This window comes from Malurus melanocephalus, unplaced genomic scaffold (assembly GCF_030028575.1).
Source record: "Malurus melanocephalus ecotype Western Australia unplaced genomic scaffold, MMel_1.1 scaffold_597, whole genome shotgun sequence".
Classification (NCBI taxonomy): domain Eukaryota; kingdom Metazoa; phylum Chordata; class Aves; order Passeriformes; family Maluridae; genus Malurus; species Malurus melanocephalus.
This window is the reverse complement of record NW_026623829.1, coordinates 68,644-91,589: the sequence shown is the minus strand read 5'-3', so window position 1 is coordinate 91,589 and position 22,946 is coordinate 68,644. Positions and strand designations below refer to the sequence as shown.

Sequence of the window (22,946 nt, the reverse complement as noted above, 5' to 3'; positions counted from 1 at the left end):
GAGGAGGCTCTAAGTAGTCTGAGTTGCCCAGCATCTGGCAGAGTGCCTTAACATTGATTTGTTCTTATGTTAGAATAAAACTGGCAAGGAAGAGGCAACCAGTTCAGGGCTCAATTAACAAACAGCCTTTAAAAAATGTATTTCATTTTCTGCCTTAGGCTTTGCCTTAGGGCTAGCCCTGTTCACAGAGCTAAGACTAAAAGAGAAAAACTGCTTATAAACATAATATCCTGTAAAGAGTTATCTCCTCTATAATAAGGGCAATTCAAAACATCTCAGTGTTTTGAATATCTGTGTGAACCACAGATATTCTGGAATGGTAATTAGTCAAGCTGGTATTAGGTCAAATTATTCAGTAGACTAGCTAAGATTGATTTGTAAAAGTTTTGTTTGTTTATTTATTTAAAGTTTTCATAGTGTTTGAACTGGAAAAAATAAAATTTGGGCATAAAGTAGGTTGGGCTGAAGAAGTTATATGGCACGAAGGGACTATTGCTTTGAACTGGGCAGAATACTGTGGGAGAGAGTAAAACTTTCCTGCTGTTGGGACATTCATTAGAAGTCTACTTCAGAAGTGTGAAGCTACTTCTTCCCTATTGCACTTCACGAAGGTCCAGAGAGAGGGCCTCTGCTGTAACAGCAGATAGTTTTGACTAGCTCACTTCTGAGTTCTTAACAAAAGCTTATTTTATGGCAAAGAAGAATGTTTTTTTTTGAAAAGTGGTTTTGGAAAAGCAGTAGAAGTAATCTCTGCAGAATGACGGGGACTGGGGCCATGGTACTCTGATCCACCTTCTAGGAGCTACTGCCTGAAGAGAGGATGTTCCTCTGCTCCTTTTCCTATCTGCAAATAGTCCAGGAGACTAGAAACTGAGACTCTCCAATGCATGACAATCCTTGTACTCCCTTATTGCTGTCAACAGCCATACCATCCTTGGCTGAATTTTCTGGGGCTTCGCAGAGGTCTTTGTGCAAAAGTTAAAAGCTATATCAATAAAATGGTAAGACAAGCATCCATCTGCTTTACCTTGTTACGTTTATTTCTGATTGTCTGACTTTATGAGACCTTTTTGCCTCTCTTTCCATTCAAGGCAAATTCAGGTATCAAGAGAGAGTAATTCTTTCCAGAGCAAAGTGATTCACTGTTAGTCTACATTTTGTTTGTCTATACAGTTTCCCTAAGTTGCTATGACAGTGCTGATAAAGGAGATCTACTTCACCCTTCTATGTATTTTTTTTTCATTTTGGAGAGTAGAGAAAGATTGTGTCTGATCACACACTTTTTTTCTTTCCTTTGGGGAAAGGTGCAGAGTAATATTTCTAAATTAGGCTGATTCAAGGTTTCTCAGCACCGCAAAAAACTAATCTTGCTGCCCACAAGATTGAACTTGGGGCTGCTTATATTCTGGAGAAGAAAGAGATAGCAGAAAGGATACAGGAGAAGATGTTGCACAGTGAGATAATCAGTTTTGGAGAGCCYGGCTTGCTGGTTTTGCTTCTGCAGGAGGAACAGGATGCCGGGCTGACCTTTGGAAGGAGGTCACCGTCTCTTTTCCACAAGAACGAACCCCCAGGACTTTATACAGGCTACCATAATTCTGAGCAACTCAGCCAATCGGTCTCAAAGAAATACAACAGTATCATGGCATTCTCTGTCTTTTAATGGGAGCTTTTCTGCTGACCTTACGWGAAAGGCACAGCATGGGATGTAGGCTGAGGAATGACAGATGCCCTTCTGCTGTTCTCTGTTCACTGTTCATGTTCAAATATAAGTGTGCTGGTAAGAGGCAAAAGCATTCAACTAGCCTCTTATAAATGTTAGACAAATTATCATATTGGGATGTTTGGGCTTGGGTTTTTTTTTGTGTTTTGTTTTAATTTCATATCAGCCTCATATCACAGGCTTAGAAATAAAGACAATACATTATGTTTGTAAGTCTTAAGAGTCCCTTTGAAAGTGCCTTTGAAGATTAATTGATCATAAGCTTGTAAATGGCATGCCTTTTTCATGAAAGGTTGAATAATGACCATAAACAAGCACAGGATCTCCTAATTGTATCCAAGTGGTAGTAACTGATCAAAGTATAGAAAATGATTTAATAAATAGCATGAGTAACTAATTATTAAAACAAACTTCTTTTACAATGAGACATTGCTTTTTCATATTCATTCTTGCTAGGGAATTGAAACTACACTTTTTATCTAGATTATGTCAATTCAGTTTTGCAATGGAAGTAAAATCTTTTTTAAGATGTATGATGTGGAAAAGTACTAGAGTATTTAAAATTTCCCTTTGAAAAGCCATTCAGATTTTAAAGAGCAGTGACTATTAAATATTACTCTCAATTAAAGATGGGTAGTAGTTTTTTAACTTTGCTGAGACAGGATTTCCCCTGCATTCCTCAATACTTGAGTGCTTTGTCTTCTGTGGGGGGTAAAGTCCTTTATTTTCCTACTATGCTATATTTGGACGTGGTACYTGCTGCAGTTCTTGGAACTCTTGGAAGACTTATTCACAATCTAGTTTTAAACACAGATGCAATAACAGGGGTGTGGTCTAATTTTTTCCCTCAGTTCTGTTCCATTGTCTGTGCCTATCATTTCCTATCTTAAGTAGATAGGGCATGAAATTGTCTACCAATTTGCTTGTGTGGTATTTGGTAGAGCTCAATTCAGCTGAAATCCCTCAGTATCATGTTCATTATAATTAGCCATTCATGTTGCATCGGCAGGAACATGTCTTCTGAAGAACTTTCAAACACTCTTTGTTTCTTGCAGCCCTTTCAGTTATAGACTGAATACCTTATGTTTTGTTAATCAGACAGAGATTTGCACATTTTTATCTGTAATGCCTTTTCAGCTCTGCCTGTAGAATCCTCCTGTTTTCCTGCCTTTCTATTCTGTTCTGCATGTTTATTTAGCCCTCCTCAAATAAATAGTTCACAAGTTTTTGTGGTATATTCCCCAGAGTCCCAGTTGACAGCCTTTTTTTGGCTTTTATGCATACTTGAGTGGACCTTGTGCAACTGGGTAAAAATCCTGACTGGGTTTAGGTGGAGTTGCTTGTGGTATAGATTAGGACAAAACTGGTTTGTTATGGATGTAAAGACTCCAAAATTCATGCAGGATAAGGAAAGAAGTGTATAAAAAKATCTTGGTATTTTGAAAACCTTCTAGCTAATTATTTGGTACCTTGATATTTCCAAATACTGTCTCATTTATAAACCAGAACAGCAAAGATGCTTGCAAATGAGTGAGGCTCATAAAGAAAAGAACTATGACATTTCAGCTCCTCAAGAAATGATGTCTTGTTGAGAGTGTGCGTAAGGATGAACTTAGGGTTAGAAAGCACAGTTTGTAATCGTAACCTGTGATCCTTTTCTTCCTGTACACCAATTTGCTTGTAATTCACTGAATTTCTCCCCTTCTCAGGGGCTATAACAATACAACTTCTACACCTTGAAAAGAAAATGATGAAGCACAATTGTGTTTCTCTTGAAAAGCAGTGTAGTATTCATTTGTTGAGAATCAGTTTGGGATTCATGGACTGAAAGTACCTTTTTTCTTTTCCTTTCTTTTTCTCCTTCCTATAAAGAATATTTGCCGTCCTGACCCTTCTTCCAACTTCCTCATGTTCTAGTTGCTTGTCCATATATAAAGTCTTGGATATGGATATATTTCATGCACTATCTTCAGCTTCTCTGTAATTAATATTCTGTCCTGTCATTTAAGTCCAGTCCCGTGTTCCTAATGTCAAACTGGTTTTGTTCAATATGACCAGCAAGGCAGCATATGTTTCCACATTGAATCCCACTGCCATTTCTGGAGGTATCTCCCATTAATCAAGAAAGCTACTTTGTCATAGTGCAGCTAAAGTTATCACCAAACTTTAAGTATGAAGTTGGAATAATAATGACTCCTCTTTCGTTAAATGGAGTTAACACAGCTGAATAGCTTCCCTGATGGTTTATTATATTGGTCTTTCAGAACACTGACTGATTTGTTTTTATTACCATGAAAGCTTTTGTCTTATGAAAATTACTTGGGACCACAGGTCAATGTTTTTCATGTCACATCTCCCTAAGAAGTACATTGCTTCATTATACTTTGTATTCTGCCACTGCAACCTGTGTGTCACTTAAATTTATTTGTCATGATACCACTGCCAGGCTGCCATTAAATTGTTAAAGGATATTCAGGAAATGTTGTTGCAATAACCTTTAGAGGAAGACATATGGAAATGGACTATATCTGTTAATTAACATTTCGATCTAGAAAACCTTCCAAAGTATAAGGCCTGGTATGGATCACTACACATGAGCAGAATATTTAGAGGGGTGATGGTCATGTTTTCCCTAAGACAACAGGTGCTCCAAGTTCAAAWTGCCTATCTATCTATTTAAACTAGGAGTCTAAACTGTTAAAGAACAAAAATGAAGTCTATAGAAAGATCAAAATAGATGTGTCTCTTCTGTCTGTCCACACCAGCCTTAAAAATAAAATGGCCTATGATGCCTGCCTGTCTCAACAATGTTTAAAAATTGCAGGGGAACAGCAAGCATAAGGGATGCATAGATAAGAAGAAAAGAACCCGTGGGAGAAGCTCCTGAGATGTTTCAGGTTAAGCTGAACCGGGGATCCCAGTCTTGAACACATCACRCTCACCACTGGAGAAGGCACTGACAGAGAATAGGTGGCTGTCTCTGAGCTAACATGCTGTGATGCTGCCAAGACTGGGAATAAAAAATTGGACTGCAGGCAGATAAACTGAAGCTGGGGAGGATTAAGCTTTCCTGCTCCAGACACTGTGATCTCTAACAAAATCTGTATGTTAAGGGATATTATTTGTTCATACTTCAGGGCTGGTCAGAACTCCTGAAGCTAGTGTTCTTMATGCTGATCTCATAGTAATATAAGTACCTAAAGATGACATAATCCAGCACTGTTGAAGAAAGACACTCACTGCTTTTGTGCTTATTAAACTTTCATCCACATTGATTCCCTGACGTGGTGTGTGTGGGGCTGCACAAATCCTCATGGCAGCATAAACTAGCGTAGGAACATGCTGGATTTTTGAAGGTGGCAGAAGCAGGGAACTGTGTGTACCAAAACAGATTTGGAGTTACAGTGGGATCAGTGGTCCCAACAGGCAGCTGCTGACAACATGCAATGGCAATAAAAATAGAGTGAGGTTGAAGCAGGACATGTGCTTGTAGCCCAAGGAAGTATAATGAGGTGAAAATTTATATGGATTAGTGTGATATGTGTGAAAAGCATAATGATAGACAATGAAAGGAAATCCAGAGGCTAGAGAAGACAGAATTGTTTCCTCTGAAAGGATTGATGTTGTCCATCAAACCTGACAGAAACCCCCAATTTTGACCTATCTGACCACACTGTATGTAAGCCAATAGCTGCACAACAATCTGAAGAGCCTAAAAAGGGGAGGTGTCAGTTGAATACAACCTTATTTCCTGTGGACATTAAGGTAACTGGAGGAAATTGAAAATTTGTGGTGAACTCAGACAAAAGACTGATGACTAAATAAATTTTTTTGTACTTCTGTGCTTTTTGTTCCCAAGCATTAGATTTCATAGATGGCACTGTGAATTCTGGTTATGTACATGTGGCATGGGCTAGGTAGCTATGCTCACAGCACCTCTCCAAGCATTAGCTTGTTTTCATTCTTTTGGGTTATTGCCAGGCAGAAACAGTGTAAAACAGGCTGAAGGAGCTTTATAATCAAGCTTAAAATATTCAGAGAATGCAGCTGTGGAATTACATATTTGAGAGGGAAAACTATTGAAAGACCATGAATATAGGAAGCCAATATAATTATTGTTTCCACTGTTCCATTGTTCACTGTGGTCTCACTAGGTGAAAACCAAAACAGAGGCTTTGGGAGAACTGCAGTGTATCTTTCATGTAGGTTGCTTCCCACTACAGTGTATTTCAGCATCRAAAATTACACGTCTGGAAAAGTTCTTTCTACTTAATCTGATGCCTTCATTAGTTATTCTTTTTCATAATTGCCTATAAACTTAGAGCTAACCAGCAAGTCTCAAAATTTCTTGCTTTTTTGAAAGCAGTTTCTATATGAAACAAATGTGGATATCCACAAGTTTTTCTTGAATTTTGGGGTAGCAGTAAACCCCTAACTTGTTTAARTATTTCAAGTTTTCACTTGGCTTGGGTGAAATAAAATGCACTGTAACATAGACATAGAAAAAGAAAAAATGCTTTAAGGAATATTCCAATGCAGTTCACTAACCATTAAGTATTGTTCTACTTTTCTGAGCTTAAATCTCTACTGACATGAATCTTTTATATCCTGCAGTGCAAGTTGTACTACTTGGATAACTAATACAGTTAAAGCAGTGATTTCATTAGACCTGAGAAAGTTTGGAATTGGTTGTGATTGTTGAGCAATTGAGTCTCCACTTTATGCCAGTGGAAAGTTTTTATGTTTTAATAAACAAATATTCTTGAATATATTCCTGAACTTAATTTTAGCCATYACTGATTTAAAAATAGAGAGAAAAAGTAATTTGAAATGTGTTTTTGAGAGACCAGTGTGCAATTTGAAGGTATATTTTTTGTGTAGGAGTACACATTGGTTCCTCTTTTTATCTGTGGCTTTTAATATGAGTTTATTAGCATGGAAATTAGAATGAATGATATTGAATAAGATGCGCAGACAATGATAGAAAAATAAAGGGGAAATGATAGAAATGACAGACAATGATAGAAAAATAAATCTGTTGTGACAGTCACAGAGGCAGTTCTAACAAAACCAAGGCCAAATGTTTTCAATATATGCCAAATTCACCATGCCAAATTCAGCTACTGTCTATGGAAATTATGTGTGCTGAAATACATGGTTTACCTGGAGTAGGACAAAACAAAACTGGTGAACATTGTATTTGTTAAAAAAATATACTTGGAGCCATCCTAGCCCAACACAGGCAAAAAGGACAGGAATTTATTTCGCATAGAACTCCCAAGTTGATACTTCAATGTACTTCATGAGGTTTCTGCTCTCCTACTTCTGAGTTTATTAAGGTCCCTATGTACTGGATTGTGGCTTGGTGTCTGTTGTAGCCATCATTCCCCTAAAATGGACATATGTTAGCCTTGTTTCTGTTCATTAGGGCCCTCCTCTGATTGCTGCAGTTTTTCTCAGGTGATAGGCAGTAACCTCATAGTCATGCTGGACATCTCTGTGGACAAGCAAAGGAGCCCCCTATCCTGAGTATGTCCAGCCTGTAGCAGTTCCTGGACTACTGCTCTCCTGCTGATGGTTGTCCCTCTTCTTTGCAGAAACACAAAGGTCCAGGAGCAGGTTTTGCCTGTGAAGACAAAGGCATGAAATCTAACCTTTCCAGTGCTGGTTCTTCTCTACCCTTCAGCACGCCCATGTTTTCGTTGATCTTTCCTTTGCGGGCTCATGGATCTGTAGAATCCCTCTTTGTGAAGTCTTTGAGAATCAGATGGTTTTGTCTTTCCTGATTTTGTCCCAAAATATTGGTGTAATTGTTTCACTCCCTTTTTTTGCTTTAATTCCTTGTACATTCACTTTTTGCATTTTWGCCATCATCAGTGTCATCAGGCTTCCTGAGCCAGCTGACACTTCTCTTTTTACCTGTTTTTGAGTTGATGGTATTTTGCCTGTTGAAAGTAACATCTTGTGCAATCTTTTTCTCATAAATGGGTAGATTTGAAAAGAGGAAACAGTCTGGAAAAGAGCACTTCAGTATAATCTGTTTGATAAAATCATAATAAAATCCATAATTTATTAACAGAAAATGTCTTTTGCAAAGAATGTTTTACTGCTGTTGATAAACTGAAATAGTTTTTCTTGGTCAACGCTTGTTTATTATTAATCTCTCCCCACTATCCATAGGGAATGAATACCATGTACCCAGACAGCCATAAACCTTCAGCTGCAGACCATTGACGGAAGTCTATAGACCACCAGTTTGGGAAACCTGGGCTCTAAACTCTAAATGATTCAACATTTGTGTAAGTCAGACACATTGTGCTGTTATGTAACTAAATAGTTTTATATCCATGTTCATTGTAATGCTAAGAGGTTCAGACACTCTATGAACTGTTTWTTCTTGCAGATTGTCTCTCTAATAATTAGGTGATAAAATTGAAAGTGTATGTGAAATCTAGATATGTCCTTAAAATGTGCAGGAAAAGCTGTGATCTGTTTGCAGTCTGTTAAAAGGAATTCTTGCTACAGTGACACACTTTGTAGTGGTTACATAGGTTAGTGGTTTGGGGTTTATTTTTGTATGAAACTTCAGGTAAAACAATATTGCTAAACAACGAAGGTCCAATTTTATTGTTATTTAAAGCAAAGCTCAAATATTCTTGTTTAATAATGCAAATGACATATGGAAGATACAGAGTTGACAAACACTCAGAGAATGTTTTATTTTCCTAACCAACTTGAATATTTCAGGCAAAGACAAATACTGGTATTTAAATTTTTACTTCTTCTGTTGCTTTGCCCWTTTTTGCTTTACAGTGAGAGATACTATGGAAATGCTAGATTATTACAAGGGGGAAACAATTTGACTAATATAGGTTGAAGTTTTTTATGAATGGAAACTGAAACATAAGCTGTAGAGAAATCACTTAAGTCATTGCTGAGGTGCATTTGTCTCTGGTAGTGCATAAAAGTTAATTAACAGTGCAGTGAACTGGAGGCAATTCAGAGAGAAACATTATTAGAYGAGGATGTACAGAGAAAGTTAAATGTCTTTCAGTTTACTGACTAAGGATAGATGAATATCTACTAATGTCCRTAACTGACCTTGACAGAAGGAGAGACCATCTGACTGGAGATGTTCCTAGGGATATTTTCACTGTGGGAGTAATAGGATAAAAAAAACAGGTGATCATGTTGTGATGTGAAAGACTAAGGCCTTTTCCATCCTAATGTCTGGCAGCTATTGAGACTGCATCCATATAGCCCCTACATGCAGAAAAGAAAACACTTTTACTGATTGAACACACTCATATAGGGCCACCTAGTGTAAACTGCAATTTTCTGTTGTATATATAGTGACTGAAAGTGGAGAACAGCGAAAGCCACTGAGGACAGGATACTGAATTCCAAACTTGGATAGATTTCAAGACAAGGAAGAGTAGAGCCATTCTTTTGTGTATTTAGAGCTAAACTAGAAACTATTGCTTAGAGGATTTCAAGATCAGTGCTGCTCTCACAAGGAAGTGGACTTAATACTCTGAATCAATCCTTTTAGACTGTATTTCTTGTTATGAGATGATAGATTTTCCTAGTGCCAGCCCTGGACAGGCTCACAAGAGTTATTAACCTCAAACAACTCTTTGCATAGACTTTCCTGATTTTATTCCGGTTATTGCTTTGTTGGGACACTTGTGTATAGAACACTTGGTAGAAAATAGGTGATTAATCTGTGCCTTCTCCTGACATTTTCCTATCCTCAATTTTCGTACTATTTTCAAGATAGATTATGGAATATGGAGTTTGTGAACAGTAACAGGCTACTACTGGTGTGATCAAGGACAACTAGGATTCAAGAAAAACTCAAATTTCCCTTGATTGTATGCCTTCTGCTGTCACTTTCTTCTCTCCCAGATTTTTCAGAAATTTTCCTTGTTATAGGTTCTTCATACATTTTAAATGAATTCCTACATCACTGTCAGAACTGTGGGACTTTGAAGCTTTAGGCCTATTTCTTCTATTCAAATRATAAAATGAAATGGATCTATCTGCATTTTTATTCAGGTTTAGAATAATTAATATTCTAAAATATCATTTCCATTCCATTCRTGATCAGTTAATGATGTCCAGAAGCTCTCTTTTTCTGTTGTTATCCAGAATGAAGGTTTTATAGCACTGCATCTTATTTTGCATATAACAAAGCTGTAAAGAGATGAGCTTGCTCCTTGCTTGTTYGAACTGAACCCTTGTTGTATGCCTCATTGGCTAGCCAGGCATTCAAAGAATTCCCACACAACTTGCTGATGTTTTGATGAGTGACTGAGCTCTGCAGATGAAGTTCCAGGAGAATTCCTGGAAAAGTGAGATCTGTAGCAACTGGAAGCAAAGCTGCAGTAGCTGGATGCTTTCACTTACCCATTGTTCTAGACTCTGTGAGCTGGCAGTCAGTTTGCAAAAGGAAACAGAAATATGTTCTTGAAAATATTTCTGTTCAAATGAATAAAAGGATAGAGTAAAAATAAAACAAGAGTGAGAGACAGGAAGATAGCATGAAAATAGCAATTTGAGTTATTGTCACAAGGGAGTATTACACAYGGCATCACATAATGCATGAGTTAATCATCACAACATTCTCTGGAAGTGAAGCAGAAAAGTACAGAACGTGACAAGAATTATATTCAAATGCAATAAAATCTTATTTGGAAGTTGTTTACAGTTTAAAAAGTAGATCAGTAAATTAAGGGTAGATTAAACTGATTYGTGAAAAATCCAGGAACTTGGCAGAATTCATCCATACAGAGAAATTGATTTGAGGTTGATATATTTTCCTCCATAAGGTTGATTGCAAAAGGCTCCCCCTCACTGGAGACTACTGTGAAACATCCCTTAGGAAAGCAATGCTGGCAAACCAGGCTCACTCACTTACTGAGTGAACTTAGCTCTCTTTGCACCATTCAGGAGTTTTATTTAGAGAAGCGCTGGCAGAGCGTGGTGGCTGCACCATTGCCTGGACTGCAGTAGCATGACAAAATAYCACTAACCTGTGATACCCAAAGCAGATCCTCTCAGCAATGCTCCCCATTGCTACTGATAAGAATATCCTCACTTATGCCCCGACTGGCTTTTCTACCTAGCAGAAAGGGCCAGGTGGGGCTCCCCATGGGATTTCCCATCCTGGTACTAATCTAGAAGTAACCAGGAGAGAGAGAAAAAGAAGGAAAGACAAGATCAATAAAGGAAATTAAGTGAGGAAGGAAAACGTGAAAGGAACAGAGGAAAACCAATTAAAAAAACCAAAACAAAAGAAAGTACAAGAAGGTTAAATTTGCTTCCTGGGCCAGATATATCCCTGGAGCCTCAGCAATGCAGCCCTGACCATAATGGAKATCCTGGTGGAGCTAAGGCATTCCCTGAAACATGACTTTTGAAGTGATACATGATGACATTTTCTAAAAAGCAGCTGTGTGATGAGTGCTATCCAACCTTCCCTGAAAAACTGGGACCTTACAGTTGATATGGGTCATGATGTAGTTATGGGACTTAAATACTAAGAGTTACATATACCCCTGAAATTAATTTGACTGCTGTGTACCAAAATCTAATTCATTTCCTTATCATCTTCCAACCATTAAATTGCTAGAGCTGACTTGTATAAACGCTTTAAAGAAAGTCAACTTCTAGTCACCAAGGAATATTGCAGAAAATTTGCCTTCCGAGCRTGGTTATGTAACGCCCACTTATTTTAATTAGACTTTAGCTCTCCAAGTCCCACTTTACCTAAGTGGCATGATCACTGAAACACAGTAGAGATCTGTGATAGCTAATGCAATCTATCTGCTTCTTTCAGCAGTGGCTTCTCCTTTAATATGATGTCTCTCAGGCATGTGAGCCCCAAGCAGCTACTTGCAGTGTTGTCTATTATTAGTGTTACTCAAAAATGGGTCTTGTTCTCCAGCAGAAGTGCAAGAAATGTCTGTGTAAGCACTGCATAGCTTTAATTCTCCTACAGAAGAGTGGTCCTCAGGGAGGAAAATCAAATAAACAGCAGCCTAAACTGTACTCCAGGTAGCTGAAAACCAGGAACAGGACCAAACCCAATTACTCACAAAGTGATGCTGATGTTAGTCTTTTGTCAGGAAGATGCACCAAGCAGAGATGAGGTTTTTATAAGTAAGTTCCAACTAATTAAAGGTTTCCCTTCCTTCCATTCTTACTTGAAATTTTTACTGTAATAAAGGCTTTGGCAAGCATGAAAAAGGTATCATGATTGCAGCCATTAACTCCTCTAACCCCACAGCCAGCTACCTCTTCTTCCTATATTTTTTGTGATGTGTCCTGTTGCAGAACATGGAGACCCAGCTGGCCAGGCATGGAATCAATAAAATTTCAGTATACAAACCAAAAAAGAAAGACAAATTGTACATTCGTCATATCCTAAAAGGGTGATTTGTGTATATAGTTGGCAACAATCCCTTTCTAGGTTTTGGTTCAGTATTCTTGCACTTCTAACTGAGCAGACAAAACAATTTGTTTCCATGTAATCATGGCAAGTCTACAGGAAATTCCTGATAATTGTGCTATGCTTTGTTATGATGATGAATTACTGCATATGTTTCTGCCATACTCATTAGTCTTACTTTGCAGTCTTCACCCTGCGTGTGCACTGAGATAAATTGGACATTGAGACTAAAAGGCAGTGTCTTCATGAACCAGATTATTTTAAGGTCACCTTTTTTATCTTGCTTTTTGACATCAGATGCTCCTTCAAATATGAAAGTGAGAGACATCATGTTTTTTTCTCTCGCTGTCTGATTTAGAGACTGAATACTTTATAGAACATGCCATCCTGTAGCAAAAAGGCAGGAACTAATTCYAAGAATAAGTACTGTAGAAAAACAAACAAAAAATACAATCCTACATTTAGATAAAACAGTCTTGGAGCAAAAAGGAAGAGTGAGCTCTGCCTGGATAGAAGAGATATAGCTGATAAAAATTCAGGAGTATATAGATTGGTAGGGGAATTTGAATAAACCTGTTTAGGGAAAGAGAATAAGAAGGTAATAATCAAATGATACAACCCATAGTGAGCATTTGCAGCAGCTTGTTTTACTGAGTGGATTGTTTACTTCTCAGAGCAGTCACTGCAGTCAAGCAGGAAAAGAAATGCAGTCGAGCATCTGCTACACGTCCTCTTTCTCTCAGTGGACTCTACAGTTTTTGCCAGACATGACGCACACACACAAGAGGCATGTAGGGAAGAAGCTCAAAGAACTTGCTCTAAAAGAATAGCTAACACCAAATGATAACTTATATTAGGAATTATACCAGTGTAAACTGCATCCATAATCACATTTATTATGGTCAATTCCTACAAAAATGCTGCAGTAAAGAAGTCAAAAGGAGACTAAATGCACAGAGATCACATGAGTAGTAAGATTGTCTGAACTCTTTTAAGGAAATTAGTTAGGGAACTGATATTTACAGAACATTAAGCTGTTGGAAAACTTACTATTTTTTGTTCAGATTCTCTTAATAAAAGGCAACTTCTCTTTTGTTAGAAATGGACTGTCAAAAGATGAGTATGTGTTTCTACACAGATATGCTCTCTCTGTGCTTCGTATGCCTTTTGTTGCGCAATGTTTTAATGTGTCAAATGTTTGGTGATCTTAAAGTGAGAAGGTCAGCACCAAAGTGTCTGAATACACCCAAGTACTCAAAGGTTACTATCTGATACCATCTCTGCCCAAGATTCTGCAGCACAGGCCAGTTCCAGCTTCAGTCATATCCAAGCTTGCCATCTACTGAGCCTGCATGAATAAACTGAGAGGTGTGAATCTTAGCTCAGATGTTATCCTGTGATCATGTGACTAAATGAGGTGACATAAAATGGGGAGTTAACTTATGACCATCTAAATCTGATCATATAGCCATGCATTAAAATGACCCTTAAGCCCAAAATCACTCTTCTGTAACACTTGTGAAAGCAATTGCTGGTGCTTTCTGCTTGACTGGCTGTGAAGACCAAGTATATAACACACCCTTGAACTTCTGAGCATATATGAATGAGCATATATGAATGAGCATATATGAATGAGCTTTTGCTGTGCTCTTGTCCTGTTAGTCTCTTGACTAGCAGGGAAACCATAATAAGCCACTTCTTATGAATTCTACATATACTGTGGCAGTACCACGGCCCTTCCAGATAAAGCTGTTCAGATTCCTAAATTCCGGAGAGTCAGCTGACAACTGAGATATAAATTTGTTATGCCAACCTGCAGAAGTCTGTTTGTGGCCTAAAGGTTTTCTTCAGTCACCCCCACACAGGAAATGTTGCCATTTCACATGCCCTGGTGTGTGCAAGGCACCTTGATTGCTCTGCAAGATGCATTGCCAACAGGACAGGCAGGTGATGCTGTCCATCTCAAATGGCACTGGCTGCTTCTGTGTGGGCAATGGATTGAGCCTTCAGTATCAAAGCCCTTATTAGCGTTAATAGAGATCAAGTCTGGAGTCACTGGAGCTGAGCAAGTGGTTCAGCTCAGCAGCTGCTGGTTCCCTTGGTTGGGGTGAACTGAATTGTGCTCTAGGTTGCATTGGCTGGATTTCTGCTGGCTGCAGCAGGCAGAAGAATGACTGATGAATGTGTGAATGCCTAGATGCAGATAACTGTGTTTATATAGCCTAAGCACAAAAATAGTTTGAATGGTCAAGAATTAACTTCTGAAATTTGAAAGGATAGTAGCAGAAGCTTCTTTTTGGAGCTAATACAGAGCAATAAACCTATAAAGTTTAAAGACCTCCTGGGTATTTTTCCAATGGAAGTTTATAAGGGGACACAGCTCTTTATGTGGTATACAAAAATTAACATATAAAGCAGACCAAGTAACAAATGAGTTGTCAGACAGGTTCCCAAAGAAAAGCAGAGTCCAATGCTTTATGTTTTTTTAAATGCTAGAAGATAAATTAATGATTGGTAAAATGTTTGCAGGAGGTGAACTGGAMCTAGATAGCATCGCCACAGTTTTTGACTGTTCTGACCCCAGTAGCTTTGTGGGGCAACATTTCCCATTCCTCATTAATGAAGAGCTAAAAGGGAAAAGGTGCACTATTTCTTTCAGTTATAAATTTTTCAGAGAGTAAAGGCTGAGCTTTATGTGCTGTTTCTCTGCTACAGGGCTGGCCTTGTTGTGCTGAAGACAGAGGTGCAGTAGCATTCACATGTGCAAAATTTAATTACTCTGATTTATCAAGCAATTATTTTTCCTACTAGTTTTATTTAACTGTGGGAGATCTCATCCTTTCTTTGAGCGTAATGGGTGCATTTGCTTCGGGAGGCAATTTGCCATTCACAGATGAATTCTCTTTAACAGTGACTTTGCCTTTATTTTTCATTTTCAAATGAAATTACATTCTCAATTTGTTAGTAAAYTTGAGTAGTAAATTCCTTAGTATATGGGAACAGTGAATTCTTTATTGCATGATGACAGAGCATCTGCAGGAAAGCAATTCCAACCCAAAGCTTCCTTCTAAGATTGATAAGCTATGCTGGTGGAAGATGGAAATTTGGAGATTGAACCACCGGGCTGGGGAAGGTCTCATATCCAGTTTCTGTTTCCTGTATGAGAGCACTTAACTTCTAATCTATAGCATAAATTATAATCACCACTTCAATTTCTCAGCCATTTAAGTGAATTAAGGAATGTTYGGTTTCCAAAGTACTTGATAAAAATGCCAACGACCAGGAGATGGTTTCGGTCTCTAATTGTCAAACTTGCACAAGCTCTTAGCTCAGAGAGAGCTAAGCATAGTGCAAGTTAGCATAGTGCTGTGTTTACTTGTGATTCTCACTCCCATTTAGAAGCATCTGCTTCTTCCTTGCATCATGAAAAGGGCTTGTTTTTACTATCTATGTCTGTGGTTTCTTCTGAGGGATCAGATAAATCAAAGGAGGTGAATCTTACTCTGATATTATGGGCTCAACAGAGAAGGGAGTTAATTAGGTTGTCCTGCTTCTGCTGTCCTGGGGATAAAGGCAAACCTTTGAGAGCCTTTAAAAAGAACCATTACTGATGAGCCCTTATTCACAGAATGGTTGGGTTTATATCAGTTAAAGATATGACTTACATATGGCAAAACTCCAGATTTCAGTGGTGAGGGCCTYAAATCTGACAGCAGCTCTCACTGGGCTGTGGAAGCTGATTCCTCCTGTTTTTGTCTCCCTTCCCTGTCTTTCTTTGCACACTGAGTATCTTCCAGTTTTTTGTCTATTTTTCTTTTAAGCATATTCCATTGCAAACTCCTCTTTTTCTCATTTTAAATTTCATATTATCCATTCTAAAATATTGTGCCAAATTGTTTTTTTGTAATTTCTAATCCATATGGAGCATCTCATCATGTTCTCAATTTTACCAARCCACCTTCTACTTTTTTTTGTATCACTGCTTGTCACATACGTACGGGCTGGCATCTGGCAAAATCTGTAAATTTGTAACTCTGTAACTTTCACCAGATTTACTTCCCACACTTGTAACAGCAGAAAGCAGCCTAATTTTCATTAGAAAAGCAATCCAGTTGGAACAAAAATAATTAGGATACATCAGAAAGAAAAAAAAAAAGCTATGTGGACCATGACAGGAGAGAAAATGCTCTTCACATGGGTTTTTCTTACTTTCATTCTTGAATGCTTCAGAGTTTTCACTTGATTCAGGGTGATAAGATGCATTTAATGTAGTCGCAATCTAAAAATCATAGKATCTCACAGAATTTCAAGAGTTGAAGCTAGAAGGGGCCTCTGGTGGTTGTGCAGTCCAAACCAGTACTCAAAGCACAGTCAACTGCAGCATGTTGCTCGAGGCTGAAGATTCTATAACATCTCTAGGCAATGTGTTGCAGTATTCAACAGTATTCAGTTAATCTATTTATAATGTCTAGATAGTAAGGCCAGAAGAAGGCATTAGAACCATGCAGTTTAACCTCCTTCAGAAAAAATAAATCATAAAGACACTGTCAGTCATTTCTGCATAAAGCCACATACATTGTCTATTGCAAGACAGTATATTTCATAGGAAAGACTTGTATCTTCAAAAGCAACTAGAAGTAATTGAGACCCTACAACATCCACTGGTGATTTGGTCTAGTAGTTCTTTGCCTCTGCAAAAATAGAGAGAAAAACAACTGATAAGTGCACAGGAAATAAAACAAGAAGAGTCCCAGTGTGCCAACTCCCTTTAACCTGAAGCGGTGTCATTTAGGCCTAAGCATTTTCTGATAGGTGTTTGTCTTATCTTTTCCTTGATAAACTCCAGTGATGGAGACTGAGCTGTTTTGTGAGCAACTTTCATTGACCAAAAGTTTTTCCCAGGCCTAGCTTTGAATTTTCCTTGTTGGTATTTGTGTGTGAAATTTCTTGCTTTATCCCTAGTGTTCGTGGAGAATTGGTTAGTCTCTCCTTTACAGCTACTATTTTCCACATTTGAAAACAGTTAAAAGTTCCTTTCAGATTTCTCTCATAAGATTATCTGACCCATTCAACCCTTCTTGAACTGTATTTTATTGAATTCTATCATTTGCTCTGCTCTTTAACTTCTTTGAGACGACCTAGACTGTTCTCGAGGAGCACTGCTTGTAAGTGAAAACCTACTCCAGTGGATGCTGCACCAGCTCTTACAGCCAGCCTTTCATTTAGGCAGTATGTTTGCTTTTGGCAATGTTATTGGCACGTGCTCAGATCTGATCCATTTTAATCCTCAGATCTTTCACAGCAGAGCAGATCTGTCATTCCCTATCCTCTATCTGTGTWGTGTAATCTAAGTGTATAACTTTTTTTTTCTTTTCCCTCTAATATGAATCCTGGTTTTGCAGAAATGTTCTTTAACCTTTAAAGATTATTTGGAGTTTTATTCCTAAACCTTTCAGTGCTTGAAACTTCTGCAATTGTGGATGATCTCTGTATAAGTGATTTATGAAAATATATGATAATACCAGATTCTGCAATATTATTTTAAATATACTTTCATTTTGAATGGAATATCCCAAAATAGTTGTTGATGCAACTTGCAGCTCTGAAAGCCATTGAGTTGCATATTTGTTGAAACCAGGACAGCCTACCCCATAAAAGTATATACTTACCTTCCTTGACACCTGCTAGTGGCTTCTAGAGAAAGTGTCAGTGAAGCTACCTCAAAGTGGCTTCAACTCAGTGAAGTTTAGTTTTTACTTACAGCATCAGAACAGCATTTACAATGGAAAAGGCTCCTGAGATTATTAATTCCAACCATCCACCTAGCACTATCAAGCCCTCCTCTAAATTTTATCTGTAAGCACCAGTCCACATGTCTTTTAAATACCTCCAGGAATGGTGATTCTACCACTTCCCTGGGCAGACTGTTCCAATGCTTGACCACTCTTTCCGTAAAGAAGCTTTTCCTAATRCTCAATCTAAACTTMCCCTGATGCAACTTGAGGCCATTTCTTCTTGTCCTATTGCTTGTTACTTGGAAGAAGTCAACCCCCACATGGTTACAGCCTCCTTTCAGAGGAGCCCAGAGCCTACCCCTGAGCCTCCTTTTTTTTTTTGACTAAACAGCCCCAGCTACTTCAGCAGTTCCTCATCAGACCTGAGCTCCAGACCCTTCCCCAGCTCCATTGCCCTCAATGTCTTTTTTGTCCTGAGGGGCCCAGAACTGAACACAGGATTTGAGGTGTGGCCTCACCAGTGCCCAGTACAGGGGGACAATCCCTGCCCTGGTCCTGCTGGCCACASTATTGCTGATCCAGGCCAGGATGCCATTGGCCTTCTTGGTCACCTTGGCACACTCTGGCTCCTGTTCAGCTGCTGTCACCAGCACCCCCAGGCCCTTTTCCACTGGRCCACTTTCCAGCCACTCTGCCCACAGCCTGTAGTGCCACAGGGGTTGTTGTGACCCAAGTGCAGGACCYGGCAGTTGGCCCTGTTGAACCTCGCACACTGGCCCTCACCCTTGGATCCAGACGGTCCAGATTCCCATCAGAGCCACCCAAATTCATGTTTTGTTGGGACCAAGAACTCCTCCAACTCCTCTTGTGACCGGTTATTTTTGTCTTACTTATTTTTCACTGTTACACCCTAGCAAATCTGATCTCATACAAAGAATTAGATTAATTTACTATGATTTGATATTGAAAAGTCCATGCAGGCACTCATGACCTTTCTTCTTTTAGGTGTTTGTGAATTSTTTGTTTGGCTCTTCATTGCAGGATTTTTCTAGAACTGAAAGTAGACTGAATGGTTTTTGCTCCTGTAGCCTGTGTCTCCTCTCTTTTCCTTTTTTTTCTTTTTTTAATTAGATGTAGGAGTGGCCTTTCTCAGTTTTGTGGAGCCTTATTTATTTCTGACAAGTTTTCAAAACATAATCATTTATCATCTGTGGGACAAAAGGCAGGCTTAAGGAAAATACCTGCAGAAAATTTCCACTGAGCCTATCTCAAAACCTCTCATTTACTTATTTTCCAATCTCTTTGTCACTGCTCTGGTTTTATTATTCATCTCTATCTCTGAAGCTCATTTCTTAGCTCTAAGATCATAGTTGACATTTTTAGTGAAGACAGAAGCAAAGATAACATTAACACTGTGACCTTCTCAAGATCCTGCTGAGGAACAGATCAGCATTTTTCTTAATATTCTGATATTAATAACATAAATATGCAGTAGTTTCTCTTTACTTTTGCACAAGTTCTGTTTTGCCTTTCTGATTTCATTCCTAGACTGTTGACACTTTAGTTCAGGATACATTGTGCCTATGAATTGTCCTTTATTCGTTCCTTTTGTTTTTGTTTCRTTTAACAGCATTACCAGCTCTCTCCAATTCCTAATCCCCTTTTTACTGATATTATGTAAAAATCTAGCACTTCCACCTCCRAGTGCTTCTTGCATTCTGCTGTCCTAAGCTCCATGATTTATGATGTTTGTGTTCTGCGTTCTAACCGTCTCAGGCTTGTTAATTCTGTTGTCTATTTCCTGGTCACTCTGACAGGTTACTTTGCATCTGCACAATCTCAACCCGTTCTTACAGGCTGGCCTAGAAACACAAAACAAAATCAGAGGCCTTTTCCTTTGCTCTCTTTCTTTAGCTTTTGTAGACTGATCAGACTTCGTTACCAATGTTTCCTCCTTTCCAAGTGGTCTGGATGAGGAAAGAGTTCACCTCAAACCTGTCCTCTGTTCTTTGTATCTTTGTTGGTTGCCCAGAAAATGCACCATCCACCTTATCTTTGTGACCAGACTCAAAACATGATGATTTCCTTTTACCTTCAACATTTTAGCAGGTTTTTATTCCTACATCACTTGGGATTCAGAATATCAGTTATCCTTGATACACAGAAAACATGCCCTTTGTTTTATTTTTCAGTGAGCGCAGAACAAGATATATATACACTAATGTCTGCTAAATAATTAAATCAGACAGTATTGAAGCATTCGAAGATTGTTACCTTCTGAGTCAAATTATCTGTTGGTATAAATTCCATGACTTCGATATGGTTTCTTCAGCAGAAGATGACCTATATTTTCCTCTTGAAAATGAACAAAAAATGTATGTTTTGGGCATATTTTCTGACCYATGTAATTATTACTTTAAATTTTATATCTAGGGTAGTCCATAGACCAGAAATATTTTTATTGCAGAGAAAAATAAGCAAGATTATGAGAGCAAAGACAAAACCCAGTGCAAAGAAAATCACTATTCAGATCTTGTGGATACTGCTTTAGAAGGCAATGAAGATTTCCCTTTTATTTGATTAATTCAGATTTTAATAACTAAGTTCTTCTGCAGAACTGCAGTCAATTTTTCATCATTAATGCAGAAGTTCAAAAAATGTTCTTTCTCAAGATGAATGGGGAAAAAAATTTAATATTATTGACTTTCTTAAACCTATCACATATGATGGATTTATGAAATGAAAATAATATAGAAATTCCTTAGACTGTGACAGGAAATACAAATCAAGTGAATGGAAAGGCAGTTGCACTGAAATAAAGACATTTGAGAAGATAATGGGTTTACTACAAGAGGGTCTTCTGTTAAGTACCTTATATAATTCTGTTTTCAGTGGAACACCTGACAAGAGACAGGCAAAGCTGCATGTGCATACATCATGTTTTTGTTCACTGGTAGCTGAAGATGTATTAGGACTGTAGGCAAACCAAATGCAGTGGGGATTGGAAGGATGGAAAATGTTTTCTCAAACCTGGAGTATTGCTTCCTGGTTAGTACAAAACCAAAAGAAACAAAGAAAAACCTACTTAATGCTTACTAATGCTTTAGTTCTGATTTAACTTGTTTAGCTGAAGGGTAAAGATTATTCAGTCACAGTGATTAGAGGCCTAATACCTAGAAAGATCAATCAGTTGTATCTTGTGGGTCTCAAATGTGATCAGGAAAGCTCTACTAAGTTGTGCAAATGTGTGTTTAGCTCTATATTAACTATAGGGTTTCAAATAAATTTTCTGGTAAAGAGAACATGGTGCAAGAGAGAATATTTTACAGCTGAAGGTTATCTGTTGACTGGAATTCTCAGAAACACATGGAAAGGATGACCTAGGAATCAGCCACATCCTACCATGGCTTTGAAAAGGTGTTCCTGCTCAGTCTCATGGATTGGGCTTGTGAATTTGCACAGCATCATGGGTTTGTGCAGAGAATTATAGATGAAGATTCTGTTTTGAAATTCAATGAGCTGATCTCAAAAATATTTTTCAATGAATACAAGTATAACAGTAACAGAAAGGAAAAGGGATGGACAGGAAATTATGGCAATGCTTTTCTTAGAATTGGAGATTTTTTTACGCTGAGATATAAATTYCCAACACCAAAGAGTGAAAAAATAGTGATAATTGCTCTAAAACTGGAGCAAAATATCCAATGTCTGCAAAAGCATCACCCCAGACAGGCARAAGTACCTCTCAAATAGGCATTCACCTACTTAGGTGGAAGTAATTGGTTCATACTATTTAAAACCAATCCTAACAGGAGAAAAGTTGTCTCACTTGAATTCACAGAAGTCAGTCTCAAAAAACATGTCCACAGAGCAGCAGATAGCAAAACTGAAAACATATTCATAAATTCCATTTTTGAGAGCTTGAATGAAGCCCTTCTTTGTGTTAGATCCTTGTGCCTGTTCTTTTTAACTAATGCACATCTTAAGCTTCATGTGCCCTGGAAATCAAATTCTGGAATTACATAATTTGCTACGAGAGGAATGAGTAGCTGCCTTAAGGGGTCATCTCCCCATTCTGCTACTTCACAATAAATCTGAATGAAATCGTGTTYCAATGAAACTGGTCACTAGAGGGAAATAGAACAGAATTTCATCTCTAAATTTTAATGCTGAAACAGGAAAACTAAAAGTAACCATTCTAAAAGTGCTTTTTAGAATGCACTGTCCTACTTTACAATAATTTAGAAGTTCTTACATTTCCTTAAATTGAGGAATTACTATTTCTTCCTTTTTAAAAAAAAAAATTAATTTTTTTTTAAATGCAAAAACCTAAAAAAACCCTTATAACAATTTTTGAGAACATGATAAATACCAGACTAGAGGAAAAAATGTGATTTATTGGCTATCATTTCCTCCAGCATAGGCCAACAAAACTGCTAAGATGAAATTTGTTTGTTGCCTTATTCCTTGTAACATGCCCCTCTGGAGGCTTTCCAGTTTTTGATGGGCAAGGCATTTCTGTTGAGTGTTGAGTTAGGCCATGCATAATAGGGGCTCTAAAACTGTTAGATTGATAGAGGGTTTTTTTTTTTTTTCAGGAGTTATTTTATTTTTTTGCTTAGGAAATTCATATCAGCATTTTTAACTTTTCTTGCTTCTTATCTAACAGGTACTCTCTTATGATTTATTAAGAGGTATAGAACATGTATTCTCTTAAAACTGTAGAGAAATCAAGTACTGCAACAATGAAATAGTGTATGAAAGGACAGAGAAATATTTATGCAGATTCTTGTGGAATTTTTATGTCTTTGCTGCATATAAATTAGCCCTATACTTCACCAAGGAGAGACAAGAATAAATAAGTTCTAAGAGCAGAAAAAGTTGAAGTTTTAAATAACCTGCTGAAAGACAAAGTTGAAAAAAAAAWWMMMMAAAAAAAGTGAAAAAATATCTATTTTCTTTGGTTTAGTTATGAATACCACTGTCATTTCTGATATTTATGCACTTGAAAGTGTAAGGTCTGTGAGATGAACAG

At 37.8% G+C, this 22,946-nt stretch overlaps 1 protein-coding gene across 3 annotated transcripts in view; it reads left to right on the top strand.

Moving 5' to 3' along the window:
* TUNAR (TCL1 upstream neural differentiation-associated RNA) overlaps positions 1-22,946 on the top strand; it is a 162,694-nt gene that overhangs the window by 87,778 nt on the left and 51,970 nt on the right. For all 3 annotated transcript variants that reach the window (XM_057382987.1, XM_057382981.1, XM_057382982.1), the window contains one exon: positions 7,904-8,022. The gene's annotated coding sequence lies outside the window, so the exon portion shown is untranslated. The remainder of the gene's footprint in view (positions 1-7,903; positions 8,023-22,946) is intronic.